This window comes from Pan paniscus, chromosome 6 (genome assembly GCF_029289425.2).
Source record: "Pan paniscus chromosome 6, NHGRI_mPanPan1-v2.0_pri, whole genome shotgun sequence".
NCBI lineage: Eukaryota > Metazoa > Chordata > Mammalia > Primates > Hominidae > Pan > Pan paniscus.
The window spans coordinates 42537423-42564534 of record NC_073255.2 but is presented as its reverse complement, the minus strand read 5'-3'; the positions used below and the strand labels follow the sequence as shown (position 1 = coordinate 42564534).

The following is a 27112-nucleotide window of genomic DNA, read 5'->3' as shown; positions in this document are numbered from 1 at the left end:
GATACACTTGTTATTATTATTTAGAGATCCACCTCACACTTTATTCTGTAGAAAAATATAGCATGTGCCGTAGCTCAGAATTTGGAACATGGTATGTGTCAAGTACTTCTGCAATGATTCAATGAATTCATGAAAGAGAGCGAGAGATCAAGAAAGTGAGGGAGGAAAAGAGAGAAGAGAAAGAAGGGGGGAAACAAAGAAAAGGAATAAGAAAAAGAAAGAAGAGAAGAAGATGAAGGGAAAATAGGAGAGTAGGTTCTGAGAGTCCCAGCCAGTGATGCTGGTGTTATACTTAGGCATTGAACTGACCGTAATATTTTCATGGGCTCTGGTCTTTCTTTACACCTAGAAATGATTGAAATGTCTCAGTTACGTTCTCAGTTGATTCTCCAATATACTTTTGCTAAGGAGTGCAGCTGATCCCAGGAAAACCTGAAAGAAGGTAAGAGAGAGGTAGTTTCTGCTTCCACGGAGACAATCCACTCCAAATACAAGAAGCCAGGGATTTTTTTTTTAAACAACATTAACAACAGTTATTTGTTGATGCTACTTAGATATTTCACCTATATATCTTCATTGCGCTTTCTCTTCCCAAAATATTACCCCCACTCACACAGTCTTGCACATCTTTGAGGTGTAAACACAGACTGCATTTTCTTTCAAGCCCTTCAGGCCCCCGGGACATTCTCAGCTGCTTTCTCAAAAAGCTTTACCGGTGCCTCTCAGTACTTCCTTTGTTATCTTATTAATTTCTCTGTTTTAATTATTTTAGTCATTTCTGGACTTGTTTTTAACTTTGAATTTCTTTCAAAACTAGCATATAATTTTTAAATAGTGGTCATGAGTTGTTAACTGAATGGGTGAAATAATGGTGAAAAAGTGCCCTGACTGGATTAAACATTTTTTGGATATGGCTACATTTGGATCTAGACCAACAACTGACATCAGGATCCCAGAAATAAACTGCAAACCCAGAGCCAGCTCTCTCAGGGGACAGGGCTGCCTCTCTGGCTGGCTGTGGACCTCCTTGTCCCACATGAGGATCCCCTCTTTACCTCTGTGATTGACCTTGGAAGGTCATCATGAAGCCTGGCCTCAAACTCTGATTTTCCCCTGCCCTCTATCATGTCTCTGCTTAAAATCCTTCTTTGGTTACTGTTAGATAAAAGAAAAAACTCTGAGTTCCTACCATGACATGTAAGCCCTTTGCAAGCTGGCCTCAGCTTCTATTTCAAGGGACACCTCCTCTCTAACCCCCTTCCTTCAGCCTCGAGCTGTGACTCAGACTTACCTGTCATTCTTGGAATGTTCTCTTTCATACCTCCAGCTTGTTTCTTATTTCTCTAGGCCCCAAATGTACAGCTAAACAACTAGAATGAAGTCCAAATTGCATCATCAATGATTTCACTTCTCTTTTTAAAAACTTTCCCTGGCATCCCATTGTCTATGGGAGCTGTGGAAACTGACATATTAGCTGACCTGACATACCAGGCCAGGTCTTGCTGGTATTTGTAGCTCTAAACAAGCCTCTCCCCTATTCTGGTGCACCAGGATTCTCCCATCCTGCCTGCATGATTCTCTTGTGATTCTGGTCTGATCTCATCCCACACACAAGAGAGCTCCTCAGGTCTGCCTGAGGCCTGGCTGGTGGCTATTCCCTTGTATCTTATCAACCCCCTTCCCAAAGCATTGCCCACAACCTTGCTTGGGTCTCAGTGGTCATTGTCCATGGCCTGAGGACTACGTCAATGTCAAAAGTGAGATATGGAAGTGGTTTCTGTGGCTGTTTTATAAGAAATCTATGGTAGAGCCAACATCAGAGACCAGCCTACAAAATGAGAGTCCTACACAATTTATAGAACCCTGCAAAATAACATTAAATAATCCAAATGCTCATTAGCGTGTAGACCTTAGTCACCAGAACCCCTCCCTGCACCATTTTAAACACACAAACAAGTATAACCTACTTTGGGATTTCTCACTTCATTTATTAAACAAGTGATAACACTCTAACTGTCTACTGTACAGTAGGTAGCAAAGATTCTGAAATGAATAAAACACATCACCGCTTTTAAATCTCCTTCTGTTTGGTAGGAGAGAAAGAGGCACATCAATTATTTACAGAAACACCTACGGGTACGTGAAAAATGCTGCAAGAATTCAGAAAGAGCAGTAGTTATTTAAGAGGTACTTGAGGATGAAGGCATCAAAATAAAGTAAAAGATGCTTGGGTACAGATATGTAGCAGTTACTGGATCTTGAAGGATGCATTGAAGTTCTAGATGTAGAGAGGAGGAAATAAAGCACTCCAGGGAAAAAGAAGATTCTGGGCAAAGGCTTGGATGCACATTCAGGGAATTACCAATAGTTTGATGTACCTGGAACATTTGACATATTAGGAGAACGTGGGTGAGAATCTGTAGATGAGGGTTCCCACATTTATGGCATGTTGCCACTCTAAGGATTTTCCATTTTATTCTGAAAATTATAAGGGATGCAGGGAATTTTAGAATACTAAATGACATCTTAATATTTCAGTTTTGAAAGCTTGTATTGGCAACAGATTGGATAGTTGGGGAAGGGTTATTCAAGTTTAAATATTATAAGAATTGGAGCAAGATGACACCCACCTAGGAGAGCTTGCCCCCAAATTAAACAAAAATTGAAGAGTCTGGGCTTGGAAAAGAAAAGTACATGCTTCAGGTAACTTCATCCACATTCAACAGTGAAAAGACAAAGAACAGTCACTGGACATTATAGGAGAGCTAATGACACATTAGATGGATACCAAATTTCCCAGACAAAAGAACTAACAGATGGGTTGGTTTGCTAAGAGGGCAAAGTGGAAAAAAGTAACTTTAAAATGTCCTCAGAGAGAAGAGAATGGTGTGAAATAAGACTCAGAGTTGTTATTTTAATTAAAATGTACCAAACCACACAATCAATGAGCTTGTAAGAAGGTTGAGAATACTCCCACAGATAGAACCAAAAAAGGTCAAGAGATGGAAGATTTAAAAGAAAAGCTAAAAAATCCCAAGAACAAAACTATTAATAGAAGTTCCAACATCATCTGGAGACAGCAAAAGAGAATGAAATGCTCAGATAAATAATTAAAGGACATTTTCTACACATAGAAAAGATAAAATCTTTATGTTGAAAGGTCCCACCCAGCACTGAGCTAAACTACTAGAAAAGACTCAGATTTAGACACATAAAGATGTTATTTCAAATCACAAAGAACAAATTAGCATATCCACTTCGATGTATAATAAACATCTCAAACTTAGTATATCCAAGGCTGAACTGTGCCCCAGACATACACAAAAACTTCTTCCTTGCAAAGTCCTCGCAGTTTCACTAGTAATACTAACTCTATTTTCTACTTGCATACGTGAAAAATCTTACAATTATCCCTAATTCCTCTTTTTCTCCCATAATTCACCTCCACTCCTTCAGCAACTCCTGTCCCCTGTCTCTCATATTAGTCCACATAGAGTCCATGGGCCAGATTTTTTCTATAAATGATATTACTGGTATAATTGGCCAAATATTAACACAGTCTGCAGATTAAATAATAGAATTGTATCAATGTTATTTTCCTGATCTTGACCATTGTATGTGGTTGTATAAGAGAATACCCTGTTCTTATAAAATATACACCACATACTATAAGGATAAAGGCAGCATGCTTTCTATTTATTATCAAATCAACCCAAAAAATTACAATACGTATATACAAAAAGAGAAAAACCAGTGTGGAAAAGATTACAATTGGGGAATCTGGGTGAAGCTTATATTGGAGCTCTTTATCATTCTTATAACATTGTAAATGTTTTGTGTAAAATTATTTCTAAATTTAAAAATTATGAAAAATTACATAAAATAAACATAGAGTTGGTCGACTCTTCATTGCCTACATTGCAACAACTGGGATTCAGCCACATTAACTCTTAATGGGATTATTACAGCAAGCCCATGAATTCTCCCGTTTTTTACTCCTAACTCCCCTATTCCCAACTCAGCAACCAGAGTAATCTTTCAGAATGTAAATTAGAAGATGTCATTCTTCTTATCTCAATCCTCCAATGGCTTCTCACCTTTCTCAGAATCAAATCAAGATTTGGAAATGGTCTGAAAGGCCTTACAGGATGTGATCCCTCCTCCCCGCTCTCTGTCCTTTGATCTCACTTCCTACAGTCAAAATGCAGTGAAACACATTTTAAACCTAAAATGCTCATGATCATACCAAATTAAAACACCCATTGGTTTCCACATGGTGGCAGTGAGGGAAAAAAAAGAGAGAAATTGTATGTGAATATCTCAATATTTTTTGGTGGGGTGGAGGTTAAAGGTACTGTTTAAGTGTAGAGAAATAAAAAAAATGAATATAACTTCTTGATGAAAACTTAAGAGCAATCAATTAGTGAACGAAAGTTGCATGTATGGCTTGCAAATTATGAGAAGGAAAAATGGAACACAGTAATAGCAGTAACAGAGGCAGGAAGGAAAAAAAAACAAAGCAAACATGGTAAATAGACATATTTTAAAATAAAAGAATGAAAAGTCCAGACATCTGAAATCACACAATTTATAATTTGTTCCTTCTTCCACCTACAAAAAGGAGAAATTTTGTCTATCACTCTGTGACTACACTAAAAACCACTGAATTGTGGTTCACCAACCATAAAGTTGTCCTTTGAAAAAAGAATGACTTTTATAGTTGGTGAATGATATTTCAGTAAAGCCATTGTGCAAAAAAAGAGAGAAAGAAATTGCGTCTGAGCTGAGCCTTGGGGATGAGGGAGGAGGGGGAGAATTATTGACAGAGAATCAATGCTGCCGGTGACTGCCTTCATTCATTCATATCGAGGGCAGAGCAGGAAACTCCCTGGTTAGAGGACTAGAAGGATGCTGTGCCAGGAACCAGGAGCCCTGGATGCCTCACCCTGCTCAAGATCGCAGGCCTGGTCCCTCTGATGTGGCCGCTCATTCCTCCTTGCTCCCCGCTCCATCCCTGGCTTCACTTCTTTCTGCTGCACCTTGAACAGATGGGACTGCAGATTCGCCTTCTTGATTCTTGACCACTCAATACAAGGAACCAGCCCTACCCAAGCCATGTTCTTCATAGCACTGATCACTGTCATCTCACTTTTTCTTTGTCATTCTCTATATTCACCCCTTCTTCCAAGAAGAAAAGATCCATGAGAGTGGTCATGGTGTTTCCATCTCCAGGAGAGAAGGAACCCTTGGACCAGGAATCAGAAGAAAAAATCACAATTTTAGTGTCAGGGTGAAACCTAGAGATAATAGCATCCAGTGCACCCATTTAACTAAGGAAGACACCGAGGCCCACACAGCGACCTTTGAAAGCTAGCACGGCTTGTCACTGGCTAAATTCCAGGTTCTGTGTCTCAGTCTGGGACTATTCCTGTGACACAGCACTACTAAAGGCAGATTCCAGAGGCCCAGCGGGACAGACGGCAACTTCTAATCAACAGAACTATGCTTTAAGTCCAGCCCCATAGGCCCCACCTCAAGGACACCAGTTGGGAGCCAGGATGGATGTCCAGCCCCAGCTAGAAGAGGCATCACAGGTTGTTCTGAGAAAAGGTTGTCAGCAGACAAATGGCTTCCTGCCTTTGAGCTGTCCTTAGAACGAATTATAGTTTGTTGTGTTTGCAGAAAACAAATAGGAACAGTCACTTTAATCACTCACTCAGGGAAACTCAAGCAGCAGTTCATCCAAAATATATTGAGAAAAGATTCTGGGATGGCAGCTCCCACATTAAGGACGAGCTCAGTGTAACTAAAAAACCAAAACCAAAAAAATCTGTCTGAAAATATCTGAAGCAGTGTGGGAAACAATAAAAAAGAAATATCAACTCTAAAGAAATTCACTGCAGAAGGTTATATGCCTAAGTAACATATAAAAATTGCCCCCTGCTTTGTTCATATTCGAACTCTCTCTCACAGTCCTCCTCCTCTGTACATCCTATTTCTGAAGTTTGAAAGGACTCTCTTGGGTTTTCTATGGTTTTTTTAATAGCAAAAAAAATGTATATATACATTTTTTAGGCAGTTTCAAGTAAAGTTAGATCTGCAGCCTCACTCATCAAAGACATCATTTTTCACCAAAGAGCAGGCTTCTGGATTTGAGCTATTCTTTCTCTCCTCACTTGAGGAGTTCACCATTGCTGCTGACTCTCTAAAGGTGAGGATGCAAGTTCTGGTTACCTACAAGGGAAGTGGGAGCTGAAACTCAGAGGCTTTGTGTCTGTGTAGAGTGAGCCACACTGCTCTGCAAGGCACCCAGGGCACCCCTGCTTGCCACCCATGTTCTCGAAAATAAGGAACTGTCAGTGAGTTCTTTCCATTCCCAGGGAGAGCCTTGCATAGATCTGTAGGTCTGCAGATACTGAAATGTGCTATGAATTCTGATCTTTGTGAATGTCCATCTCCTTACCAGAAATTTTGCTTCAAAGAAATCTTTCATTGTCCAGGAACTGTGCTTTATTCTCAGAAACTGTTAAATCTGGGGGACTGTGTTCCTGGAATTCCTGAGTGTCCAGTGCTACTACAGCCTTGTTGCCACCTTTGACACACCATCTGGCCTACTTAATCCATCCAACCTCAAAAGACAGAGAAACATGTCTATACGGACATGTAAGGGACGAGGCCTTCAGACAGGCAAAACATGGTATCCAACAATGCTAGTAACTTCCTTGCCTCCAAGCCTCCTTATGGCCCATGAAGCACTAAAATGTGATAGAGCAAGAATAGGACATCACTAAAGGAGGCTGCTTTTCACATCATCATTTCACAGGATTCACTCTGTGCTTCACCCAGTATCATAGTTTCCTCCCTCCCTCACCATGTCCACTTCAGGCATTTCACCATCTGCTTGCTCATCTTCCGTGCCATTCACTTTTTTTTTCTTCCTAGTAACTTCTAGGGTTTTATTTCTTTTTATTTTCTCAGTGTTTCTGGGATTTTTTATATTAATAAAAAAGAGGCAACTAAAAGGCACTAAAGAAAAATTAGGCATTTCTGGACTCTTAGGCCAGGCACGGTGGCTCATGTCTATAATCCAGGCACTTTGGGAGGCCGAGGTGGGTGGATCACCTGAGGTTAGGAGCTCAAGACGAGCATGGCCAACATGGTGAAATCCCGTCTGTACTAAAAATACAAAAATTAGCCAGGTTTGGTAACACACTCCTGTAGTCCCAGCTACTCAGGATGCTGAGGCAAGAGAATCACTTGAACCCGGGAGGCAGAGGTTGTAATGAGCCAAGATCATGCCACTGTACTCCAACCTGGGCAACAGACTGAGACTCTGTCAAAAAAAAAGAAAGAAAGAAAGAAAGAAGGAAGGAAAGAAGGAAGGAAGGAAGGAAGGAAGGAAAGAAAGGAAAAAGAAAAATTAGAAGAACAGAATTTTTCCACTTTTTAAAATATTAGTGTATTTTCTGCTAATATCTTTCTATGCATCTGTGTTAGATTGTTAGATAGTGATAATATTGCACCTCAATTTTCAAACCATGCTTTTTGCTAGTAATGTATAATACCAAAGTACTTAGCCTTGGAGTTTCTGAACTTTTTTTTTTTTTTTTGAGATGGAGTCTGGCTCTGTCGCCCAGGCTGGAGTGCAGTGGCATAATGTTGGCTCACTGCAACCTCCGCCTCCTGGGTTCAAACAATTTTCCTGCATCAACCTCCCAAGCAGCTGGGATTACAGGCACCTGCAACCATGCTCAGCTAATTTTTGTATTTTTAGTAGAGACAGGGTTTCACCATGTTGGCCAGGCTAGTCTCGAACTCCTGACCTCAAGTGATCTGCCTGCCTTGGCCTCCCAAAGTGCTGGGATTAGAGGCGTGAGCTACTGTGCCCGGCTTTTTTTTTTTTTTTTTTTTTTAAGAGAGGGAACCTCACTATAGTGCTTAGGCTGGTCTGAAGCTCCTGGCCTCAAGTCATCCTCCTGCCTCAACCTCCCAAGTAGCTGGGACTGCAGATGCAAGCCAGCATGCCTGACCTGTTTCCGTGCACTTTTATACGACCGTATAACATCTCATCAAGTGGATGTCTCCAAAGTGATTTAATCAAATTTTCAATGATGTTATGTTTCTAACTTATTGTTATAAATAACTCTAGGACAATCACTTTTGTGAATTTAGTGTTTTACATATTTTAGATTTTTCCAGAAGGTGGGGTCCAATAAAAAAGTGGTCATATGACATGAAAGTATTTGTGGATATAGATTGATAGTGCCAAGTTGCTTTATGTTGACAGACATGAAATATTTCCTTAAAGTCAAAAGTTTATTTCTGCTTTCTAATTTAAACTATTCCTGTCAAGAAGTTTTCCAATATGTTATCCAGATGACTTCAATCAACCATCAATCTTTATTCACTGTAGGTGAAATATACTTGTAGGCAAAATTCTGAAATGAACAAGACAAAAAAGGCTGTGGATAAAATACATCCTTCAAGTAACCCATTGCCCCCTGAGACAGACACCATACTTTCAGGCCTCCGCAGTCTAGGCTGACAGTGAGAGAAGACTCTCCCAGAAGTTCTAAAAATTGTGTCTCCACTTTACACCCAAACAGAGACGTGGAGAAATTGTCAACCTTTGTTTTGGAGCCCAACATAATCTGCCAACAAGTTCAGCTGCCACGCCAACAAAAAATCTAGGTAGGACCAAGAATGGAAAATAATTTTAGGACACGTTGGGCATGTTTCTAATGGGCATTTCATCTGTAGAAGTAACCGACATCTATGGATGGAAAACACCACACCACCAAAGTGAAAGCCGTTCAGAGAAGACCTTTCTTAAATCAAAGCTACTGAGACATTAACCAGGCCAATCTGTCCGAGATCACCCTTATTCTGTCTTCAGCCCCAGGTACCTCTAGGTTTATGCCTTTTCACCAATAACGGGCACATCTATTGTAGCATAACGTATTGATAACTTTCGCCACCAAGTCCTGAGTGCCTCTTCAGTTCCTGGCACTAAGATGGAAATTTCTTATATGATACTTATAATCCTCCCAAGAAATCCAGGACAAGGGTACTTTTATTCCAAATATTAGTTGAAGAAATGAAGCTCGGAAAAGTTAAGCAACTTTCTGGGTTCACTCAACTAACAAATGACAGCCCTGAAATTGGAGACCCAGGCTGTTTGACTCTGAAGCCTAAATGTTCTGCAGCACATCACAGGGTCACAGCAACACAGAAGTCCCTTTCCTATGAAAAAAGAGAAAAAGTGACATTTCTTCACTGCTCCATCCCTGCTCTCCTTCGGAGCTGTGGATTCCCCTGGACAATTGGTCCTTGTTTTTCAACTGTATTGTTTGTATCTCTATGACCAATTATCAGGGTATTGAAAAGCAGTTAATTAGAATACTAGAAGAGGACTTGGAGAAGTAATTAAAACAGGCCTACTCAAGTTCTCTAAAGCCAATAAATGTTTGAAAAGCAGTTCATCAGATTGCAATGTAAGAGAAAAATAAAACTGCACTAAAAATTTAATTCCCCAAATTTAATTTATCCCAGAGAGGGTTCTGAACCCTTTTCTTAATTTCTTTTTTTTTTTTTTTTTTTTGAGACGGAGTCTGGCTTTTGCCCAGCCTGGAGTGCAGTGGCGCAATCTCGGCTCACTGCAAGCTCCGCCTTCCGGGTTCACGCCATTCTCCTGCCTCAGCCTCCTGAGTAGCTGGGAGTACAGGTGCCCACCACCACGCCTGGCTAATTTTTTTGTATTTTAGTAGAGAAGGGGTTTCACCGTGCCAGGATGATCTCGATCTCCTGACCTTGTGATCCATCTGCTTCGGCCTCCCAAAGTGCTGGGATTACAGGCATGAGCCATGGTGCCGGCCTAATTTCTTTTCCTTTTTGAACTCTTAAGTACTTAACTCTCTGCTTTTGTTGAAATTGGAAACTACACTCAGAGATTATTATGGTGTGCTCAACTCACATGCTCAGCTCCAGGAAAACCTAGCCCAAGGTGGGCCATGTAAAGCCATTGATGGGCACCAGGGTCTGGTATCTCTAAGTGCCTGCTGCCCTGTGCCCTGTGAACCCAGGATGAGTGCCTGGGGCAGGCCCTCTTTTGAAAGTGCCAGGCTTGAGTCATGGCACACCTTTTCTCTGCCTGCCTTCTGCCCAACTCCTGGTTCACCTCCCAGGCCCTGCTGAGTCCCAAGCCTTCCTGAACCCCATCAATCTCCCCACACCCTGGAACCCTTTTCTTTCATGTCATTGCCCTGGCAGTAGTTTAGATGTTCCTCTTTGACCAGTAACCCTCCAAGACTAGTCACCCCTTCAGAGGCTGGTTCCAGGCTGGCCCTGACACTCTCTGGGGGCTGCTTTCCCCATTATTCCTGCTGCTCCCCATTTCCAAAGGCTGCCCTGGCTCCCCCATCCTTGCCTTATTTCTAATGGGATCTCTGGAAGGATTCAAGCTCCTCCTCACACTCTCATTCCCTCATCTCTTCCAATAAGCTCATTCCCTGCTGTATCTCACAGGAGTCGAAGGAATGTTTTTCAAAAAAAAATTCCTGACTGGGTGGAGAATCACTAATTTCACTCATTTCCTCAGTTTCTCACCTAATTCTCAGCCCCCTTTTTCTGGTTTTCTGCTCAGCTGCCTATGAACTGTACATTCTAAATATGGCCAAGGTGAACTCTAAGATTAGACAGTTTAGTCCCTTACAACAATAACTCATAATTCGCAGACGTGTGTGGCAAAGGTGAGTGTCAATATTTTTGAGGAAAGGAACTAAGTTGCTAGAATCATTTTGATCCTCCATATAAGATGGGAGAGGACCCATCTGTCAATTATTAAATACAAGATGAGATCCATGTTAGAATGGTTAGAAGAAGCTACTAACCATCAATGCTGGATGAAGGAAGAAGAGATGCAGATATCCAAGCATTATCAGGAAACTTCTTGCCAAATTGAAAACTTGCAAGATACAAAAACTTATCACTGAATCTGATGGTCAGACAAGATGACTAATCCCAAGAGTGTATGATTTGACAAAGCCCTGGCTTTTGCAGTCATATCTTACCACCTCTCATAGCTCACACAGACTTCCACCTTAGACTCAATCAACATAACTGTCTTGTGATAGTGCTGGTTACCAAGCAGCCAAAGGCATTTCTTTCCAGGCCCAACCTTTGATTCTGGCATGGCAGAACCAACCAGAACTGTGTGGACATTTTTAAGTATAAACTGGCCATGCTCCACATCACAGCTTTCCCAGGTCACAAGAGAAAGCTGAAATCGTCTGGTGAAACTCTTCACGCACAGGCAAGAAAGCTTATTCTTCTTGCCTCCATAATGCCCTCCAACTCTATCCCCCACCCTGCAACACACATACACGCACACACAACTTATCAGGGAAGCCTAAAATAAAAGTGTATTACAAATGCGAGCCCTGCTTAAGATACTGCATCTTCAGTTCTATGTCGCTGGTGTGCATTCAAAGCCTAACAGAAGCCCTTGGTTAAGGTTCAATGAGCCAGGGAGATCTACATAGGCTCTATCACCCTTGTGATCTCAGAAAAGCAATTGTTAAGTGGATGTAGACAGGGCTCTAGTATCAGTTTCTCTCTCATTTATGCTCAGGGCAAATGTTGTTTCCTTTGCCAACCAGTGGCTTTTTCATGCATCTCCATAAATGAGGATAGCTCAATTTGTCTTAAATCAAGCTCATCAGCAGAAATGATTTTCTAACCCACATTTTCTCTAAACCTTTTTTTCTAGAATCCCTTCCTTCTTTCTTTCCTTCCTTCCTTCCTTCCTTTGAGACAGAGTCTCACTTTGTTTCCCAGGCTGGAGTGCAGTGGTTCATAGCTCACTGTAGCCTCGAACTCCTGGGATCAAGCAATCCTCCTGTCACAGCCTCTCAAGTAGCTAGAGTAGCTAGGATTACAGGCACACGCCACCATGCCTGCTAATTTTTGTAGTTTTTGTACAGATGGAGTCTTGTTATGTTGCCCAGGCGGCCTTGAACGCCTGGCCTCAAGTGATCCTCTCACATCAGCCTCTCAAATCACTGGAACTGTTTAATTTCTTTATAGCACTTATACAATGTCTATCTGTGAATCTATTTGCTAATTCGCATATGAATTGACCATTTTCCTCACTAGACTATAGTCCCCATGAGGGTGCTGAGAGTGACTATTTAGTTCATCACTAGCATGATACTAGATACCTAGTAAACACCAAATACTTTGCTGAACATTTGCTGAATTTAGGGCTTCTAATCACCCTTACTAGTTATAAACTTTTTAACAATCCTAACTTTCAATATAATTGACTTATTTCACCCCAGAGAGAAGAAAGAATACTTTGCAAGGCAATTAGACCAGGGGATCCACTTCCAGGTATATTTATCACACAATTATATTTAACAATTATACTTATGAGCAATGTAAACAATCAGATTTAAGATATATGTGTTTGCCCAAGAGATGTATAAAGATTGTTCAGTAACGAAGGAGGGACACACAGTAAAAGAAGAGCAGTCCTGCCCTCAAGGAGCTTATAATTTAGTGAAGGAGACAGATGCATGTTGTAGAAATTCATGAAGGTAAAATAAGACAGTGCATCAGAGCATTGTTGTGGGAGAACAAGCCAAACTGGGAGAAGGGGGAATCTGGGAAGGCTTCATGCAGGAAGCTGGTTTTGGAGTGACACTTGAAGACAGAAAGGATTTAGTACACAACGAGGGGGGTGAGAGAAAGAAAGAGGGGGCAGAAAATGTCAGGGATGGACAGCATGAGCCACAAAAGGCAGGCACTGATATGGAAACGTTTGCTAATGAACAAAGTGGTCTTCTCCATTATGGTCTGAAATGCATCAATCAGCAAATACACAACCTCCACCTAGACTTTGACTATCTACTCCTCCTTTTTCAGAAATGTCCTCAATCCTCTTAACCTTTGGGGGAAAGGGAGATTTCAATAAGAAATATATTTGCAATTATCTTTTATTGGTTCAGTTTTAGGCCACCTACTTTAAATGTAGAAGAAAGAAACTGAGCTTTCCTTTTGTAGCTTTGAAAACAGCTTTTCATTCTTCTTCTTGCAAGCCCTCATGCATATTTTCTGAACCACATTCCCTCATAGTGTCTATTATGTATTTAGGAAATGAAGCAAATTTTCACCTTAGTGGAAGACACACATAATTAGCAAGGCCTATCTGTCCTCAGATGCACCCATAGTTTGGACATGGCTTGATTCTCTTTTGATCATATCCATCATGTAAATTTGAGGCTCTTAGATAGAGGACCTCTCACCTATCTTCCTGGGAACCTTACATAGAGCTGAGCCCTTTTAAATGCTCACAACACCCTCAGCCCCTTGGTAGGCACTTTATCCATCTCCAGTCTGTAAAGGAAAACCCTCCCCTTAATACCTAGAAACAAAGAATTTGAGTTGAAAACTTAGCTGAAAGCTCAGGTATTTTGTGTCTTCTTTTAAAGCAAAAGAGATATAAGTAAACAATATAGTTGAAACTTTATTCAGAGATAGAAATTCTTAAGAAGGAATCAGATAAGCTGACAGAAAATATACTTTGCAATACACTGGTTCCCTGAGCAAACAGCTAACTCAACAAAGAATATAGAAGTTACCATTTTTCAGCCAACAAGAAATTATACTTTTGTCCACACACTTCTGATTTTTTGACCACACTTATTGGAAAAACTGATCCCAAGTAAAACAGTGAAACTGGGTAATTTTTGTTCTTTGGAGCCCTATATTTTCTACTAAAACCCTGGGCATTACCTCTCCTCATCTTTATGTCTATCTTATTCCCTAACAAGTCTTACTCTCCCTGTGTCCCAGTTTCTCTCAGCATCATATCACAGAGTTAAAAAAATTCCTAAGTACCCCTTCTAGCTCTAAGAAATCTTTCACCCCCTTTGAAAATTTTCCATTATTTGTACCAAAAAGTAATTCTCCTTCTCACTCTAATAGGTAGTTGCCACTTTTATGTCACAGCATTTCAGGTTTTGATTATAGTTATTAATTTAGCTCCTCCCTCTCCATAATAAATTATAGGCAGCCTGGACAGGAACTATGTCTAATTCTTGTCAGTTTCTCCCACTGTTCTTAGCAAGCGTGCTCTCTAGATGCGTCTTTGAAAGAATAAATGATGTTGTGGACAGCTGGGTTTGCCTGGCTCCCAGACTCCCATGTCTGTCTGCCTTCCTCAAAGCCTGCCACTTCCATTTCAAGATCCACGTCATTCTGAAAAGTTGACTCTGTCTCAACTCCAAGGATGGGATTCTTGACTTGGGCTATGTTAAATGGAGCAGTGCATTTCACCCCCGCCTCACCCCTAATCACAATTACTAGTTTGGGCTGCACATAAGGCTTATGGTGGTTTAATCAGAATGAATTTCAGGACTCGTTTCAGGAAGGGTGGGCAAAGGCAAATTCTCTTGTTTTAGGTAGTGGAATGTGTGCATTGGCGGCCTACAAATGCTGCCACCATGTTATTAACATAACAGAGGTCAATATTTAAACTAATACTCACCTCCTGACGCTAATACCTGCTGGCCACAGACTTTTAGGGATCTGGTAGAAGAACAGTGTTTTAATATGAAAGGAAACAAACAAAAATTCCTATCAAATTTTGAACCCATCAAAGCCTGACAACCAAAAAAGCTAAATTAGAGATCTATGCAGTTTGCATGATCAAAATGCCATTGTTTCTTCATCTGTAATATGGAACTAACATTGTGATCAACTATGTAAAGCACCCAGCATAAGACTGCATGCTGAACAATCACTCCATAAATATCATGTTTCCTTTCCTTTTCCTCCTCATCTAAAGATTTGGTTTTTTTTTTTAAAGGAGGAAAAAAAACACTATTTAAAGGAGAAAATAGACTGGGCACAGTGGTCCCCAGCACTTTGGGAGGCCGAGGTGGGAGGATTGCCCAAGGCCAGGAGTTCCAGACTGGCCTGGGCAACATAGTAAGATCCTGTCTCTACAGAAATAAATTTTAAACAAGAATTAGACACGTTTGGTGGCTCACACCTATAGTCCCAGATACTCAGGAGGCTGAGGCAGGTGAAGTGCTTGAGCCTAAGGAGTTCAAGGCTGCAGTGCGCTGTGATCATGCCACTGCACTCCAGCCTGGGCAACAGAGTGAGACTGTCTCTAAAACACAATCAAATAAGATAAATAATAAATAAAAAACTTTAAAACCACTAACATATATCAATAGCCAACAATTCTTGTTAATAATAAATAAAAAACTTTAAAACCAGTAACATATATTACTAGCCAACAATTCTTGTTACAACATGTTTTGCAGAATTCAGGATAAAGACAAATAATATCCAGAAAAGAAATGCTATTTTCTAACTTTCATGAAGATAAAACTAACCCAAATCAGGACTCATAGGGTTTTTTGAAACTCCTAATGCTTGAGACACAGATGAATGGGAAGCCATTGCAAAGAATATAATAGCTTACATCCTGTTTCCACACATCAAAGTAACTGCCATGGCGTAACAGTGCTTGCTACACGAATGGCATATGAAAACAACATGAAGAAAAATAAACATGTTTTTGGACCATATCTTTACAGTAAAACATGTTCATTGGAAAGTGAGGACAACGGAAGGGAAGAAATTTCAATTGGCTTTCTTCAAGGTTATTTAGGTAAATTGAAATTAGTTAGACTTATTTTTGGGTTATTCTTTAACTTAAATTGTCCAAGAAGTTAGGTAAACAACCACTAGTAACAAGAGTCCCAAGTTATTCAAAAATCCTTTTATAAACCCAACACTCTAGAACCTAGTGGGCTGTATGGCTGCATAGTAACTACCCTCTGCCATCTTATTTCTATGTTATTGCAATGTGAAGAACACCCATGCTATTATTATTCCCAAACTCTTCCAGAACTGTATAAAGAAATATAGTCCTTTAGGTCCAAGTTCACTGGCTAGTTCCAGTAGCAAAATTATAGACTCTCACACCTTCGATTACCATGATTAAACATAGTAATTTAAATAAGAGAGGAGAAAAATATACGGAGTCTGCATCCCAGTCCCTGTAAATCTCTTCACTTCAAAGTACTAGTCCCTGCAGCTTTACAGAGGATAATAATAACACGTGTTTCCACACTCACAGGCTCTCAAGAGAATAAAAAGAGATGGCACTAACACTTGCCACCCAAACATTCTTTACTACATCTCAGAGAAAAATCTAAAAACTCAAGTATATGGGTAAGAGATGGGGACATGATGAAAAAAAAAGATAAGTGAAAAATAGTAGAAAAACCATTGGCTTCATAGCCAAACCAAACTATGTGAATTCTGATCTTATTACCATTTCATCTTTAAGCAATGTATTTAATCTTACTGAGTTCAGTTTTGTTTACATAATGGGGATTGCTCAATCAATACTGCAGTATTGTTGTAAGGTTTAAAGGAGATGACAAACAGATATAAAGGATTTAGTGTAGATTCTTCCATTAGAAGGTTCTCAATATGTGGCAACCAAAATTACACAGGAGAGAAATAACGTCTCAGTCACGTAAATATTATAACTGATGGGTATTCTGCAGAATGAACTGGAGGCTTTTTCACAGCAACTTTAAAGACATAGTATCTTTAAAGTGGCAGAACAATTGCAGATATAGAGTCTGAGAATTTTAATTGAGTAATACCATTCAAGGCAGACAAGTATAGCTTTGGAAGCATGAGGAACACGAAAAGAATTAGAATAATCTATACACAGAGAAGCAAAATAATTCTGAATAACACCAATCAGATTTGGATACATTGACTAAAGTGTTTTAACAGTTTATTCATAGGAAAGCATTATAAATTAACATCAGGCCAGGCACAGTGGCTCACATCTGTAATTGCAGCACTTTGAGAGGCCAAGGTAGAAGGATTGCTTGAGCCCAGGAGTTTGAGACCAGCCTGGGTAACATAATGAGATCTCTAAGAAAATAAAAAATAACAATAAAAAATTAGCATCAGAACCTAATGGTATTTTATCTAAATTTTCTTACATGTATTTAACTAAATTGATAACACATGGTGTATATTTGTGTTAGGGACACTATTTGCCCAATTCTTCATGCACTGCCTATATGAACATTTCCTGACATATAACTTTGCAGTTTCTTCCACTGTAGGAGCATAATGTACTTCTGGCCCTCTTGACCCTGTGTTTGGCCAGGTGACTTGCTTTGGCCCATAGACCAAAGTGGAAGTCACAATGTGCTAGCTTCTGGCTCTGGCATTAAGAGATGGTGTTTCTGTACATTCCCCTGTGCCTCTATCATTACCATGAGAAAAACATGCTGGGCTAGCCCCTGGTTTTAAGAGGAAGATGAAGACACATGAAGCAAGTGAAATCATCCAGGACAGCCCAGCTAGAGTCAGCAGACACCAGACATGGAAGCAGGCCCAGCCGAGCTCTGCAGAGCCACCAAACTCAGCCTTGACCAACTGGCTGACCCTCGGCCAATACACAGGTCCATAAGGATAAATGATTGCTCTTTTGTGCTATTGAGTCTTGGGATAAACTTATTAGGTGGCATTTTGCTGGCAGTAGCTAACTAAACTCAATGTTCTTCAGAGGCATCTTATTTATTTTAAAATTATTGTCCCCATCTGCTCATGCATTGCCACCAGAAGGGCAGCCACTGTTTCTCATCTTTCAGGTATCAGGTATGCTTAAAAACAAAAGGCCTTTGATTCATGACCTGGTGTTCTTGACCTGAGGTATTACCTGGAGAAACAGAGGGGCAGGTAGTGTGAGGAGTAAATATCAGTCTAGCATCATTAGTCCAAACAGAAGCAATATTCAGTAGGCAACATTGATCACTTTATTACCCTCCTTGTCTTTGTTTCTTTCATCCTCTTTATTACTTGACCCACCCAGCCCTCAGACATACACAGCCTGGGTCCCTTAATCCTTGGGTCCTCCTCCCTATACAATATACCACCGATTCAGGCCAGCCCAGGAGATATGGAGGTGAATAGTCACTGTTATCAAGGGGATCACAGGTGGGAATGTGATTGCTTCTCTCTTGCTGTGTACCAAAGGCCAGCCAGTTTCTCAGTATCCCAGGGATGCCCCCACCCACTCTACCCCTTGGGACTTCTCTCTAGAGCAGATTCTGTCTCCCTGGGATCTGCCTTTTGGATTTTCATATTTCCCTGTTAATCAAGTAACGGGAGATGAGAAACTCAAATACCCAGGGAGAGTTACAAAGCTTCTAGCAACTTTAAAATCCTAAAGGTGCTTCCTGGACTTAGATTCCTGAATTGTTATGAAATGAAGGTATCTCCCCTGACTTTGAGGGTATCTGTCATCTATTTTTACCATACAGACAGGACTGAGTTTTCTAAACCTCCAGCACTCTGGCTGCGACAAATTAAACCTGGAAGCCGTTACTCGAGCGAATCAGTGTACTCTTTTGTCTGGAGTTTAAAACTTGCACCTCTGGCATAACCTAGGTATCTAGATCACTGCCTGTTCAAGAATGTCTAAACAGATGCAGTAGGAAGTACTCAGGGACAAGAGAGGGATACAGGCAAAGGCTGTGGGATTTCAGAGAAAGGTTGCCTCCAGTTAGGAGATTCACATAAAGATATCTAGCAGTGTTTGCAACAGGCTTACATTGAGATCAGTGGCTTAAATTCGTCTGGAGAGGGAGAACCTTTCTTAAGGACTTGATTTTTAAAAGGAGGAGTTATCTCAAAGGAATGAACCTATGATGAAAAACTGACAACCCCCAGTAGTAGTGAGGCAGCTGAGTCTTCTCTATCTGTCACATCAGGTAGGAAACAGCCTGGTCAACCCACAATTCACCTGCTCCTGCCCCATGACTTGATTTTTCCACACTTACTCCCACGTAGCTCAAAGTGAGTTCATCTGTACTTTAGCAGGGCTGTAGCCAAGAAGATGCTCCCGTTAGCTGTTATTTAGGCAACATGTAGATGGATTAGTGCCACTAAATCAGTCAGTGCACTGGCAGCATCAGCATCACCAGGGCCCAACCCAGACCTGTTGAAACAGAGTCTCTGGGGTGAGGCTCAGCAATTGGGTTTTAAGAAGGCCTCCAGATGATTCCTGGTCATATTAAATTTTGAGAACCATTGATTTAGATCACCTTGAGCAAGTCACCTTTCCAGCCTTAGTGTATCTCTCTACAAAATGAAGAGATCAACTAGAATGATTTCAGTAGACCCCCGTAGCTCTGTTATTCTGTGATTTTAATTTAAGTAACATCAGTCTCTCCACTTGCTTTATTTTCTTTTTGATTCATTGATGTTGCAGAGTATAAAGGAAGATTTTGAAAGCCAGGTCACATGGTAAGTCATCCCTATTCTCACCCAGAAGAACCTAAAACACTATCGGTTACAGTAATCACACTGAGTATTTAACTAAGAAGATACAGAACTCTGATACTCAGGAGAGAAAAAATGTTGTACTGTTATATAAATAAGTAAAGAGCAATCAAAATATTGTGTGTAAAATAAAAATACCCTCCTATTACTTTCTAGTTCTGTCCAGAAATAATAACCATCAGAGTCGCAATAAGCGTCCCTGGCACTCAGACTGTGGGCATTTATTTAAATACCATTTCCCACTAAAAGTACCATTTATTTATGCTTATTAAAGTGAGTACAACAACAAATCAACAAATGCAAGATACAGATCTTGTGTGGAACCCAATTCAAGAAATCAACTGTAAAAATATGAGGCAATCAGGAAAATCTGAACAGTAGTTGGCTATTTGGCAATTTTAAAGAATTATTTTGGGCAAGATGATAGGTTTTTCAAAAACCATCTGGTAGAGATACATATCAAAATATTTATGGATAAATGATATTACATCTGGGATTTCTGGGATTTTCTTCAAAATTATGTAGCTGCGGGGTTGGAGGGGAGACAGAGTAAATCACTCAGGGCAGCCTTGCATGGAGTCTATGTAGTTGCATGTAGCTGAGTAATGGGTACATGGGGTTTATTGCTCTCTACTGTGCTACAGATTTCAAATTTTCCATAATAACATTTTTAAATTAGTAATCTAAGAACAAAAGAGTAAGGGCAGAAAAAAAAAATACCCCAAAGAAAAAAAATCCAAACAATAACAAAAGATAGTTCTACTTCCATTTTCTATTATGAAGAGTGAGATGACTAAACTCAATGCCTCAAAAGGAAATGTTGCCTGTGGGGCATCCTCCAGGTCATCACGTACTCTCAGTTTCTCTACTTGCAACCCATTCTTGTTTTACTCTTTGCAGAGAGAGCTTCATGAACAGAGAATCCATGCTGTGAGAGAATGCTTACTGCGGGCGTGCAGGGAACCCGGCAGGCATTTGGCAACTGTTCATGCAATGAAAAATACTCAAAGTGGAAGAAAGAGAGGCAAGTTGACAAACAACAGACATCCTTTAGTCCCTGCTGCTGTGATCCCAGCTCTTGTATGCAATACCCAAGCCTCCCTCACCCTTGAGTACTTACCTTGGCCCATTGAGAGTTACTTTGCCATTGGAGGGAAACATCCAGTTAAGCTGCCTTTTACAGGGATTTCTTTTATCCATGTCTTTAATAAGTTGTGTGGACAACGTAAAGTGACCGTGCAAAGTGAAAATTAAAACAACAATATCTTTTAATCTATAAAATTGGTGAATTAAAATATTGTGACAATCTTCAACGCTGGCAAAGGCAAGGTGATGTTGCTCATTAGAGCTGAAATTGGTACCATTTTCTAAAAGTCACTTTGGCCATATGTAGCAAGATCACTAATAGCAATCATGCTCCTTGGGGTGGTAATCCCTCTTCTAGGAATTATGAAGAGGAATACCAGCAATAGGTACAAAATACATATACTATATGCAAGAGATTTGTTAACAATAAGTTAAGTAAATTATGCTCCACTCATATAATCTACTATGCCATTAAAATGATGTTTACTAAGAATATTAAATAAAATAGAAAATTTCTGTGATAAAGAAGACAACCCTGTATGCACACTATGATCTTTACCAAATAATCCAAATATATTTATTTATTGGAAGTAACTGTACCAAATATTTAAGCATTGCTGCTTTGGGCAGGTGGATAATGAATAATTTTTATTTCTTTCTGTGTACAATGATTTCTCATTTTTCTGCAATAATAATAAGACTATTTTCATATGTTTTTCTAATATACCTTCACCATGCAAAATTATCCTATATTTCTTAGTTGCCTAATGACAGAAACAAAACAGTCTTAGATGCACTCAAAATAGGTGCTATAGCTTGTGGATATATATATAATTTTACTTGGCTTAATTAAAAATATAGTTTAATAATACGTCCATTTCAGAGTCATTTAGAACATGAGATATTACATATGAAAAAACCTTCATAAGCCTTTACATACATAGTTCGCTTTGAATGTAAAATGTTGAGAAGGCTTGAGTGAGATGTCAAACCTGAACACACATTGTAATCTATGAAATGTTGTAAAAATGGTAGCCCCTATGACTTATTTAAATGGGTACTTTAAGGAAAGCATTTGAGCTTTGATACCTTATTGCTCTTCTACACTCTAGGTGGCTCTTACATAATGAAGCTAATAGTTATGCATGAAAGGACCCTGTCTGTACGAGGTCAGTATCCTATAAATGCCACCCTGATTTCCCTCTTGAGTTTCTTGGAGTTATCTGCCTCTTCCCAGAGGAAACCCCTGACTTTACTGTATGCACAGCATGATATTATTGCTCTCAGACAGGATGCGTACTCATTTTTCCCAGGTCTTATAAGGTCAGCTTTAGCTTTCACCACTCTCTGAACATGGCACCTTATTGGGACACCACCATTCCAGTACTTCTTCTAAAGCATAGAGGAAGAAATGTGTCTTCCTAGTACAAAAAATAAATTCAAGAACAACTCTCTGCTTAATTCAAATGCAGGCTGCTTTTGGCCAGCTTTTGTGTTTTGTTTTGTTTTTTTGCCAGCAATTTGTCAAGAGGCAGTATGAAAGAAATGCTGGCAAAGACTAGAAATGCTCACAAAGACTAGATTCTGAGCTGAGCTCAATGACTAGATTAGTCATTTACCTGGATTCAACCACATGTCCTCATCATGCTTCAGTATGGCCACTTATAAAATTTTATCACTACATCTGTCAGGCTGCTGTGACGGTTTCAATAAGCTAACTTCTACATCCAAAGCAACTAAGAGGTCACATACTAGCTTAGAGGTCATATACACTCCAATGTTCTCTTCAATTTAGGAAATTTCTTTAGCATCTGAAAATTTCCAAGGTCAAAATATTCACACTCTGTTTTGAGAGGCAGTCTGTGGTGTTGTTAAAAATAGTTGCTGGAAAGTCCTTTATCATATTGTGCAGAAATCTGCCTCCCGAGAAAAACCCTGTGGTAGCATTGCAATGTAATTGTTTTTCCTCTCTAGCTGGTATTTCCTTGTCAACTGAATATTCCTATTTTCTCTCTTTGCTCCCAACCTCCATCTTCCTCTGTGTCCTGTCATCCTTTCTTGTTCAGGCAAGTAACTAAAGTTTCTAGTGTAGTATATGACTATAAGCGTTGGCTCTAAAATCTTGCCTTTATTATTTACTAGCTGGGCCATCTTGGGCAATTTACTTAATGTCTCCATAATTTATTTTCCTTATCTGTAAATTGGGGTGATTATAATGTTACCTGTTTCATAAAGTTTTTGTACTTATAAAACACATCATAAGACTTGGCATAGAGAGTACACTTGATAAATGCTTATTGTTGATGAGAGTGATAAAGATAGTATGGTTTTCAGTACCTTCCTCAGAGGGCCAGGATATTTGGACACTGTAGTTCATCAATGACCTTCATAAATTATAATGCCACAACTGGAGTCATAAAAATGTTACAATCAGGGAAGTTCAGAGTACAGTGGTATATATACCACTTGATTTGAATATTAGCTATCTGAAATTGAGCAAGTTGTTTGACCTCTCTAAGCCTACATTGATAAAATGGGGATAATGGTAATAACGGTATCTACTTGTAAGGTACAAACTATGTGCAAATCACCATTCTCAGCACTAAATTTAAAAATACTTAGAATTGTCTTGGCAAGAAGTAAACATTCTATTATTATGTAGACGTTCTGGGAGGTTCAGGATGCAGCTGGCTGCCTCTAGGGTAACTTTTCTCTCATGGGCACAGTACATGAGGTTACCCTGCCCCTGAGAAATCCCACAAGGCTCTGATTACAGCTCTGTCTGGCTCCACCACCAGACACTTTTTAACAGGAAGGAGGTAAAGGGGAGGAGAAGAGGGTCAGGGAAGCACTGGAGGGAAAGGGAAAGAGGAAGAGGCAGTGGGAGTGGAAGAGAAGAAAACATACCAGGTGGGTGGGTGGTTGTTCTCAGGAGAGAGAAGAGGGAAAGCCACCAACTCAAGAAGGGGCAGTTCTTATTTTCCTTTGTCCATGCCCAGGCTATTTGCAAGGGTCTCTGGTCAATCATTACGACTTATATGAAAAGAAAATGTATGTGAAAAAGCGTCCTACAAAATTCACGCTGTCACTTGCATATAGAGAGGCAATGATATGGAGAACAAAGGATGTGAACTTTGGTATCAACACATTTTCCTTTTGTATAGTCACATTTTCATGACACCCATCATGAAACCTCTCCATCTGAGTACTAGGTTCAGCTGAGCCTCTGCCAAGTGTGGCCTTTGTTTGGCTAGAATCCTCTTAAAAGTTATTTTTGCCATTGATTTGTGAATTCTTTAACGCTTCCAGAAGAGCGGAAGGAATTATGGTGGGGGGTCAGGGAAGATATTCCCACTTCCTCCTGGTACTCACAGAAATCTGGAGGGTGGAAAAAAGCTCTTCACTGGGAGTGTTAAACCTCAAGCCTTCTTCTTGAATCTGGATAAATGCTTTTACAAATATTTTGCTGTTTAAAGTTCACTAAAACAACAGAGTACAACAGTGCTCTGAATTTTGGAAGTTCATCTATCCCAAACCAGTGATTCTCAATCTGGTTTTTAAATGCTCTCCAAGTATTTCTCAATCTATTGACAGACTTGCACCATCTTGTCCCTTCTATGCATCCGTAGAGTCCCTGGCCACAAAGGTTAGCGTTAGACGCCATGAATAATAAGAGCTGTTACTGTGACACCTGCAGGTAGAACTGAAGAGAAGCCATTATTTGTGTGTGTGTGTAAATACCATGCAGGCCCGAGAGCTTCTGGAGAAAGAAGACCTGTAGTTCGCCAGTGGGTCTCAGGCTTCTTCTAAACCACCCTCATTGGAGCAAAGCAGCTGCCCTCTTTAGTGGTAGTTTCCAAAGATTCTCGCATTTCCTGATTTCTGGAACAGGAGCAGCAGCTTTTTCTGGTCTTTCCTCTCTCAGCCCGTTCAATGCTGTTGCAGCCTCTGATTCCCTACATTAGACCCCTTCCTGTTTCAAATACCTGGAGTGGTTTCAGTTTTCTCATGGCATCCGGATTGATGCATCAACTGTGGCTGCCCTATAGAATTGCCTGGGAAGCTTTTGCAAAATAGTGACACGTGGTTCTCACTTCTGGGAATACCGTATAGCTGTCTATATTTTTTATTGCTCTCCAAATATTTTCAATAGGCATCCCAGAATGAAAACCATTTTCTTAATTGCAAATTTGAATTTTCAGCCTCAGGCTTTGGTATCTTTTCCCTCAGACCCCCATCTCATTGTCACTTCAAATCAGGTTTACCAAGTCAGAGAACTCACTTTATTTCTTGCCCTCAATATGTTTTCTCAACATATTGAGAAGAGGCCAGCAAGCAATTTCCAATGTAAAAACCCTAGATTTGCAGATGTACTTTCCTTCAGACAATTAGCATAAGCCAGAATCCAACTGATATATCGCAGTCCCCAGAATTTCCTTTCTCTACTGAGGTTATAGAAATAATAGTATAAATGGAGAATACATTCTCTAGATGTATTTATGCTGTGATGTAAATAATTTATCAGTGATATAGGTTTTACCATTTAGTCTGGTGATCAAACCAACATTTAGAGTATTATTTTCTATGGCAGAATATTCTTCAAAAGAGCAAACACCTGAATTGTGGACTGCCCATCTGAAGTCAGTAAAAATTCCTAAAGTTGCAGATTGAGGCCTGCATTCTGTTCAGAGCTTTAATAGAATGTTTTAAATTTAACATATTTTAATTGTCTTCAATATCAAAGTAAGCTTTCCTTGGGTTTTTAGAGAAATATCTAAATAATACCAGGGTTACATTCAACTATACATATATTTATTCATTTAATAAGTATTATTAGAGTGGCTATTGCATACTAAGTATTGGACTTGTCACTGAGCATATAGCAATAACTCTGATGTGGAATTTGAGGCAGAGTCAGTTAGTGTTGACCTCGGTTCACAGTGGAAAGTACCCTAAAATGCGAAAAATCATTTTTTAAACATCTTTTAAAAACTCATGGATGAGTTAAAAATAAGTAGAAAGTCTTAGTAGAAATGAATAATTTCATAATACATAAATCAAGAAAGGTAAGTGAGTAAATGAGTACTAAAAGCAGAGGCAGCTCTGAAGTTATTCATCAATGCTGGAGACTTAGATCTTTCCTGTTAACAGACCCATATACACAGGACAACAGGGACAAAGCCTGGGCCCCATATAAGGTGTAAAGTCAGATTGGACTCGACCACACTGATACGATTTAGCTGTGTTCCCATTCAAATCTCATCTTGAACTGTAATCCCTACAATCCCTATGTGTCATGGGAGGGACTCAGTGGGAGGTAATTGAATCATGGGGGTGGTTTCTCCCATGCTGTTCCCATGATAGTGAGTGAGTTCTCACAAGATCTGATGGTTTTATAAGCATCTGGCATTTCCCCTACTGGGTCTCATTCTCTCTCCTGCCATCCGGTGAAGAGGTGCCTTCTGCCACGATTGTAAGTCTCCTGAGGCCTCCCCGGCCATGCGGAACTGTGAGTTAATTAAACTTCTTTCCTTTATAAATTAACCAGTCTCAGGTATTTCTTCATAGCAGCATGAGAACAGACTAATACACACACAAAGCTACAACCTAAGAAAAGGAAAACACTTGGAAAAAAAAAAATCAACTCCAGAGAAAGACACAGTCTACTTACTTGTCCTAGTTTTAGCTATGGGTGGAAAAGAAAAAATATATTCTCCCCACAAAAATTCATAACCATAAGACAGCCTTGTCAGAGTTTGGACAAAGGAATCTATACTATCAGTGGGTCTCAAAAAATCCCATGTTGAAAATTTAGTTTGAAATGTCCCAGGGTTTCTGGGTATCTGGCAGAAGGTAACTAGCAATAGCAAATGCCAATGCAAACATCCATATATAAAATAATGTAATACATTAAAAGTAAGTGATTTTTAAAAATGAATAGGCATTTTGAAAAATAACCAAAAATTACTTTTGGAAAGTTGTATTTTTGAAAGTGAAAAATATACTAATAGAACCAGAAAGAGAAAATAAAAATTGGTGAACCATATAATAGAGATGAAAAAAATTGCTCAGAATGCAACACAAAAAGAAAATAAGAGCAAATACACTGTGCAAGCTTCTTAGCACTTTACACATATTTCATCTTGCAATCTTTACAACAATCCTATGAAGTAGATACTATAGCTCCCTCCATTTTAGAACTGAGGGAACTGAGGCACAGAAAGCTTAAGAAACTTGCTCGAATTTATATACCAACTAAGAGTTAAAGGCATCATTTCAACCCAGAGTTTGGATTCAATTCTGTTTCTTAGCAACTATGCTATGTTCCTGTAAGAAAAATGAAAATTACAAAAAGGAAGTCACATGGAGGTTAAATTTGTTCCAGAGTAGAAGATAAAGAGAGCAAAGTAAAGGCAGTTTTTTTGAGAGATAATAGCTAAGAAATTTCCAGAATTGATGAAAAACATCAATCATCAGATTCAGTAAGGCCAAAAGTTCTTAAGCAGGGTGAATAAAAAGAAATCATACCTAGACACAGCATAGTGAAACCACAGAATACTAAGGAAAAAGAAGCTGATATTAAAGGCAGCCAATTAGAGAAGACAGACCACTAAAAAAAATCCTCTACACA

General features: G+C 39.7%; 2 protein-coding genes across 6 annotated transcripts in view; both read right to left on the bottom strand.

Annotated features, from left to right (window-relative positions):
- Nucleotides 1-27112, bottom strand: part of NME8 (NME/NM23 family member 8) — a 406785-nt gene that overhangs the window by 168796 nt on the left and 210877 nt on the right. The gene's annotated exons all lie outside the window — the stretch shown is intronic.
- LOC100968685 (probable G-protein coupled receptor 141) overlaps nucleotides 1-27112 on the bottom strand; it is a 70955-nt gene that overhangs the window by 13490 nt on the left and 30353 nt on the right. For 3 of the 5 annotated variants that reach the window (XM_055115857.2, XM_055115858.2, XM_034963951.3), the window contains one exon: nucleotides 310-432. The exons of the other annotated variants lie outside the window; for them this stretch is intronic. The gene's annotated coding sequence lies outside the window, so the exon portion shown is untranslated. The remainder of the gene's footprint in view (nucleotides 1-309; nucleotides 433-27112) is intronic. 5 annotated transcript variants of the gene reach the window in all.